The 6257-nt window shown below is 41.0% G+C and overlaps 1 long non-coding RNA gene across 1 annotated transcript; it reads left to right on the top strand.

Annotated features, from left to right (window-relative positions):
* Positions 1 to 3118: 3118 nt before the first annotated feature.
* On the top strand, positions 3119 to 3813 carry LOC130139989 (uncharacterized). Its single transcript, XR_008817997.1, has 2 exons — positions 3119 to 3295; positions 3381 to 3813. It is a non-coding gene; the product is annotated as an uncharacterized LOC130139989 (long non-coding RNA).
* The last annotated feature ends 2444 nt before the right edge of the window (positions 3814 to 6257 follow it).

Below are 6257 nucleotides of genomic sequence, written 5' to 3'. Positions count from 1 at the left end.
TTTGCCTGTCGAAACCCTAAATTCTCCACTCAACTGACCCACGGTGAGAACATGACAAACCTGAGTGAAGAGGCTGAGTGACGGTGGGCTAGCAAACAATGGTGCAGCTACGACAACGGCCGAGCGACGGCGAGTGAGCGACGGTGGGCGAGCGACGGAAGGCGATCGAGGGAGCTACGGCGAGCGAGGGAGTGACGTGAGAACTCAAGATCCGAGCCCTAATTTTAGTCCCCGTTCTTCAGTGACGTCGTTTTTTAAACGCAGTCCACGTAGGAAAATGAAGCGACATCGTTTCTTGTGGAGGATGGAAAACAACGTCGTTTATGCCATTCCACGTGGACTGCGATTTAAAATATTTGCCACGTCAACTTATTTTTCTTTAATATAAATGCCACGTATTAATTTGGCCGGAATCTCTCGCCGTTGGCACCAAAGTGATCATTTTTCCTCCGATTTGGCAATTAAGTGATCCAAATGGAACTTTTGGCACCAAAGTGAGCTCCGTACACAACTTTTGGCACTTCTGCTGTTCTTCCCCCGCAATACTAGATATGGTGGGCCCCACGTGATCTTGGTAGAAGTGAGCTTGGCTCACATGATCTGAGCGCATCCAATTTTTGCTCATAGAGTGTTTCAAAAGCACTTAAAAATCCCTCAATAAAATGGATTTGTGTTTTTTTATTTAATGAATCGCATGAAATTCAAGAAGAGAACCAAATCCTTTTATCTCCTTTGGGGCATTGCGATGGTGTTCTAGTAAGAGACACTCCAACGAATAAGGAGAAAAAAGAAAGAAAAAGAGAATTTGTGAATTGTGCAATGTGGTGTAGTGTAGTTCGTGTACCTATCTTTGACCACGAAAAAGCAGCGACAGGGCAACTAATAAAAGTCTCATGAATCCCGTGTTTCATGTGTCTTATGTGTGACAAACACCTACTATTTGCCGACAATGCTATATTCTTCCTAGACGGGACTATTGGTGAGTGTCAGAACCTAGCAAATATCTTAAACCAATATTGTTTTGCATCGGGTCAAGCGATCAACCTGAACAAATCAGGTCTATTCTGCAGTGCAGGTAGCCCTCTCAGCCTTAAAAACAATCTAGCAGCTGAACTGAGAGTACCAATAATGGAGAAAATAGGGAAATACCTTGGCATTCCATCAGATTGGGGACAGACAAAAAAAAATGTTTACGTGAATTTTGGCCAGGGTAAATATGAAGCTGGAAGGATGGAAGGAAAAGTTGCTATCAAAGGCGGGTAAAGAAATCTTACTCAAAACAGTGGTACAAGCAATCCCACAATATGCAATGTCTATTTTCAAAATCCCAATTTCGGTTTGTAAATCTATAGAGCAGAAAATTGCTTCATTTTGGTGGAAACAGCACTCATCCAAATCTGGTATTCACTGGAAGAAGTGGGACACCCTCAAAGAAAGGAAAATAGACGATGGTTTGGGCTTCAAGGACTTAGTAACCTTCAACAAATCCATGCTAGGCAAGCAAGCTTGGAGACTTGCTCAAGAACCGAATGCACTATGGAGCCAGCTTCTAAAAGGTATCTACTTCCCAAACGTTTGTTTATGGAAAGCAAAAAAGGGCTCCCGACCGTCGTGGGGTGGCAAAGCTTGTTAATGGGAAGGGATACATTAAGCTCCGAGGTTAAATGGGTGGTGGGGAATGGCGAGAGTATCAACATCAGAGAGGACAAGTGGCTCAGTCAGAATCTTATAGGAGGGCTAGCAAATCGAGAAGACCCTCAAACAGTCATAGAGTTGATCGATCAAAGCACAAGAACTTGGAACGAAAACCAGCTACAAAGGCTGTTCTAGGAAGAGGTCGTAAGAGAAATTCTTGACACACATATCCTACCTAATCCGGAAGGCGATAAGCAAATATGGAATGGCAGTATATTAGGGGACTACACGGTCAAGTAGGGTTACTCAAGACTTCGAGAATCCCATACTAAGCAACATACAGAACAAGCATCAACATCGTATCAGCAGCCCCGTTCTCTGTGGTCCAAGATATGGAAGATTCATACCGAACCAAAAATTCAATTCTTCCTGTGGAGTGTGTGCCAAAATGCTCTACCCACTACTGAGAATTTATACAAAAGAAGGGCAATTACTGACCCGATTTGTCCAATCTGCCGGCAAATTCCAGAGTCCACGGAGCACATCTTCTTCCTTTGCGACTGGACAAAGCAAATTTGGACCGATCAGAGAATACAGGTAGATGCTTCACCAACAAACATAACAAGAATGGACAAGTGGTTAGAGGAAGAACTCACAGGCGGCAATCTACCCCATCGAGAACTGATCGTTGGCATTTTATGGCAAATCTAGAAAGCCAGAAACACCCAAGTGTTCCACCGAATTAACCCCAAATCGGGAGCTATTGTTGACGATGCCATCAATCTGTGTAGACTCTACAGCACGTAGAACTCCCCCGATCGCAAAACCTGGTCGAAGAAGACATCAACAGAACACTGGACTTCACCAGAAACAGGGCAGTGGAAATTCAATGTGGATGGCTCGTGGAACGAAGGCGGAATTGAGGGATTGGTTGGAGGCGTTTGCAGAGATCACAGGGGCTTGATAATTTCTAGGTTCGCAAAAGGGGCTACGGCCAATTCTCCTCTGGAAGTTGAAGGTAAAGCGGTGATGGAAGCTTTACGCTATATGCGTGAAGAAGCACAGAAAGGAAGAAAACCCGTAGTGAAAGTGACTATCTTGACAGACAATGTGGCGACCATGAAGTATATAGAGCAACCGTCCCTCAGCCCATGGGCCTTGAGAAAGCTATTTGAAGATTGCAATCATCTACTTACCCAATCACAAAGTATTTTTCTGGCCCACTGTCCATGAGAAACCAATTTTGTTGCGGACTGGATCTCCAAGTCCTATCGCAAAGGGATACTTCCCTCTAAATGGTTGTACAAACCCCCCCCCCCCCCAACCTCTCTGGATTTTAATGTGTAATGATGCTAGTCAGCTTCACTCGTGTAATTTGTCTTTGAATGAATGAAATGGTAGTTGTATTCGACAAAAAAAAAATGTGTCTTATGTGAAATAGGAAAACAGAACCAAACAGAGCATCGACTTTGGTTGGCGCATTCGCACATGTATTGACAATTTACGAAAACCTTATCATCTCCTTCTCCTTCTCCTTAGCTCTCTTGTCCACTCTTCATAGCGGCAAAGGAACGACTGTCGGGTAGTCTGCAGCTTCACAAACCTCGTGACGTCGAGAGAGTCGAAGCTCCTACGCCAATCTCTACTCGGATTCGCAAAGGTGCATGACCATAATTTCTCTCATCTTCTGTAGATCTGATTCCTCCAGTTTCATAGCTCTAATTAGCCTATCTGCATCCATGTAGTATTCATGCTCTCTCTCCTACAAGATATGTCATTCTACGGCTAATCTTTCTTGTCGTAGTTGATTCCGTGGTTCTCGAATGCTGCCATAGGATTCTATGGTCGGTCTGCAACCCCTTAGCTAATTTTCTACTTAAGATTTAGTTCTTAAAATCGTTGACTAAGGCATGCTACTTATACTACGAAGTTGGTATTGGGAGTTCGTTTTCTTTGGGTGGAGAGAGGTGAGAACAAGTCTGCAATGAGCTCCTTTGCTCCTTTGCTCATTCTTCTTGTCCTTTTTCCCTTGATTTGCACAGGATAATCATGATGAACATTTTTACTTGTAGTTATGATGATTTCAGAATGATCCTTCCTTTCTATTCCAAATTCGTTTTCTCTTCCTTGCTGATTATGTAACATGAATATCAGACTGGTGACATTCCTGCTCTCTCATTTGGATATGAGATTTTGTGCTTACGTTGATCTGTTCCTGTTTGTTTATCCAAAGTTGAATAAATTGCTAGTGACTTGAGTGATTTTCACCTCATTTCTTGGAAGAAATAGGGCATGAATGCTCATGGTCAGACCATTGTCATACTTTGTTGTACACTTCTGAATCCTCTGCTTCAGACGAACATGTTCTGTTTAGAAAATATATCACTGCACTTAAAATGATGTTATAGCTCTTATAGCTATCTGCCACATCTAATGAGAAGAACATGCCATATATTCATTTTTTTGTGAAGTTGTAAATTACGTAATACATTCGTAATAGATATTATCTGAGTAGTCTTCGGCACTGCAAAAGTATGTGATGTAATTGGCCTCCTGCTAAGTCTGAGGACCTACTTCTTATTCAATCTGCATTATGTGGAATGCAGCCAAATGTTTAGCGGTATCATGGTATTGTTTGAATGCCTTCTCCTGCTGGAAAATTTACTATTGATAAGTGGGGTAAACTTTGATCTTCACCTGCTAAAGTGCCCTGGCATAAGCTGGACCGGTTCACTTCAAACATAGTAAAACCCAGTTTTTTGAATAAGCTGCCCATTCGAGATAAATTGAAGAAGTGGAATCCTTCTTTGAATGATGTTTGCCTTCTCTAGACTTCTTGTGTCAATGTGAGAAAAGGTTAACTCAGGATCGTAATTTCTAAGACCGCACGAGTAGGGAACGCTAGAACAACAAGCCCGTAACATTAGGATAGCCGCGAAAGAGTATTTTTGCATGACAGATAAGCATCTCTATGCGAAAAACAATTGACCTAAACATTAACCGGGAATTGAGAACCGCCACTCATAATTGAGCATTCTATTCAGTTTCCTTCGTACAGATTTTAGATGGATCTAACTTTCGCTACTATAGGTTCTAACAATTGCCATGAAAGAGAATGTGTTTGTGAACACGCTAATTTCTATCAGTGGGTCACTTGAATCAGATAAAATAAAATAAAAAAATAGCACCCATTCGCGGGAATAATATTACGGGTCTTTTGCTCAAGTCAAGACATTTTTATATGTCCAGCTAAGCCCTGTTTCAACTTCAACTCAAGGCACTTCGTGAAGGGGGAACGGACATAAGATTGTTCCTTGTACCTGCTAAAAGAAATCTGAAGCAGCATTCTCCATGTTGAACTAACACATCAAGAACATGTGTGGTTTAAAATACTAGCCGTCCGATTTTATGAGTAACATAATAGGCAATGACGTTAGCTTAGGCCTCTGATTGGCTTTTACCAACCCTACATTAAAAACTGAAAGAATAAGAGATACACACTTTCTTAATGGATCACCATTATTGCATTTCAACCCATGAGCATGTTGGTAAATTAAGATGACAGAAATTGAAAGAATTAGAGAATTTCTGATTGTATTGTATTGATCTTTTGTATACATGTACATGGTCTATTTATAGTGTACAAACGAGAAGAAAAATAGGAAACAATATCCAAGGGATTGCAACTTCCTATTTATCAAATCAATCACTGATTGACTAAATCAATTAGTATCCAAATAAGATCAGTATCCATAATTGGAATCTCCAATAATATCAAATCATATCTCCAATACTCCCCCTCGAGCTCGTGGCCTATATATGTCGAGGACACTTAGCTTGCTTCATAGATATGCATGTTGTCTTTGACATAGTGGCTTAGTGAAGATGTCTACAAGTTGTTCCATAGTTCCAATTTCTTTCGTTACAAGGATCCCTTCTTGAATCTTATCTCAAGTAAAATGACAATCAACTTCTATGTGTTTTGTTCTTTCATGAAAGACTCGATTTGCCGCTAGTTTGAGTGCGGCATCATTGTCACAAAATAGTTCACTTGGTCCATTGACCTGTACACCAAGGTCCGAGAGTAGACCTCGTATCCAAACTATTTCGCAAACAATTTTTGCCATGGCTCGATACTCCAATTCAACTAATGACAACGATACAATTGATTGTTTCTTTGGTTTCCACAAAATTAAAAACTTTCCCGATTTGATGCAAAAACCAATGATGGATCTATTGGTCATCGGGCAAGTAGCATAGTTTGTACCACAGTAAGTTGTCATATTCATGTTGTAGTCACAAGACAAAAATATACCAAGTCTTGGGCATCCCTTTAATTATTTAACTACCTTTAGTGCTACATTCATATGGGATTGTTTCGGACTATGCATGAATTGGTTGAGTATTTGCACTGCATAACATATGTCAGGTCTTGTCATGGTGAGATATATTAGTTTCCCAACAAGTCCCTGATATCCTGATGGATCCTTAAGTAATGGATCCTCGATAGAAGCAGATGAACCCATATTATACTCATGTGTTGTCCGTTTAGTGTTCTACTCAATTGGTATGACAGCTGATTTACATCCTGACAATCCTGCTTTGGAAACAATCTCCAAGAT

Source organism: Syzygium oleosum, unplaced genomic scaffold (genome assembly GCF_021117445.2).
Source record: "Syzygium oleosum isolate NSW1041296 unplaced genomic scaffold, Sole_v2.1 Sole_v2.14, whole genome shotgun sequence".
Taxonomy (NCBI): Eukaryota; Viridiplantae; Streptophyta; class Magnoliopsida; order Myrtales; family Myrtaceae; genus Syzygium; species Syzygium oleosum.
This window is presented reverse-complemented; position numbering and strand designations above follow the sequence as displayed.